The sequence below is a fragment of the Notothenia coriiceps genome, unplaced genomic scaffold (assembly GCF_000735185.1).
Source record: "Notothenia coriiceps isolate Sejong01 unplaced genomic scaffold, NC01 NC01_scaffold00035523, whole genome shotgun sequence".
Classification (NCBI taxonomy): Eukaryota; Metazoa; Chordata; class Actinopteri; order Perciformes; family Nototheniidae; genus Notothenia; species Notothenia coriiceps.
In genome coordinates this window covers 1609-3031 of record NW_011368224.1, presented here as the reverse complement: position 1 = coordinate 3031, position 1423 = coordinate 1609, and the positions used below count along the sequence as shown (strand labels likewise).

Below are 1423 nucleotides of genomic sequence, written 5' to 3'. Positions count from 1 at the left end.
ATTGTTAACCTTTTTGTCAGTTGTAGACCCTCATTTCAATATTGTTGTTTATTTTATGTTGAGAATTCTCAACATAATAACTTAAATTAAATCCATGATGCTCTGGAAAACATTCAAATCCCAAGTGTTATTTATATCTATGTTTATTAAAAAGACATATTGTAGATATTTCGGGTCTAATTTGAATCTGGCCTGCTGTGTGATGGCTGAAAATATACTATTTACTCTTTGTTCTCCTCACCACAGCGAGGGAAGAGAACGTGGCCACTTTCCGTGGCTCAGAGTACTTCTGCTACGACCTCTCCCAGAACCCCATCCAGAGCAGCAGCGACGAGATAACGCTCTCCTTCAAGACGTGGCAGCGCAACGGCCTTATCCTTCACACTGGCAAGTCAGCTGACTACGTCAACCTGGCGCTGAAGGATGGTGCTGTCTCCCTCGTTATCAACCTGGGCTCCGGTGCCTTTGAGGCCATCGTGGAGCCAGTCAACGGGAAGTTCAACGACAACTCATGGCACGATGTCAAAGTGACCCGCAACCTCCGGCAGGTAAGGGGAAGAGATGGATATGCAAACCTTTTATGAATTTGATCTTAATGATGGTGTTGATGATTTATAGCAGTCATGTTTTTACATGCTAGCTAGCTGAAAGCTTGCTGTTAGCAAGAAGGAACAGCATGCACAGCTTACTCGCTTGATAATTGCCTGTGAGCTTGCTGACTCATCCATTTAGGATTTTTTAGCTGACCATTCGGAAAAAGTCCTCACTGTTAAAATGTTTTAACAATTAGGCAAACGAGACAAGTTGAGCCTGGCTAATAGCTCTGTGTATTTTTACTTTGAATTAACCAAAACTGTTTTTTGTATTATCTTGTTTTTTTAAACATTTTTTATCTTTAAATGTCACTCATATTCATTTATCTGTCTGTCCTTTTTCATCTCATGGTTTTACATGACTTTTTTCTTTCTCTCTTTCCATTACCTTCCTCCCCCCTTATCTGTCTGAGGATAATGTTTTAATGAGTTGATGGTGGAGGGCTGTGTCATGCAATTCAAGTTTGCTGCTAAGAGTCGTGTGTTGGACATTAGTCTAATTAGCTCACTACCATGTAAAATAAAGATGAAATCAGAACTATGCATTCACTAGGTCTCACATAATTTTACGCTATATAAGTATGTATAACATTTATTTGATGCAACAACAAACAAAAAGCAACAATAGATTTAACAGACTCAATAAGGTCAAAAAAACATCCAGAGACAGACAGAGAGAAAATGTCTGCCGTAGTTTTTTTTTAAAGTGGACCTATCATGCTATATTTGAATAATAGTGTAGGACCATACCTATATAAAGGCATATTTATACTTTTATTTATCAAAATACCAAACAGATCATGAATTTTAGCCATTCCTCATTTCGCTCA

General features: G+C 38.3%; 1 pseudogene; it reads left to right on the top strand.

Moving 5' to 3' along the window:
• Positions 1-246: 246 nt before the first annotated feature.
• On the top strand, positions 247-548 carry LOC104963042 (neurexin-3 pseudogene; annotated as a pseudogene).
• The last annotated feature ends 875 nt before the right edge of the window (positions 549-1423 follow it).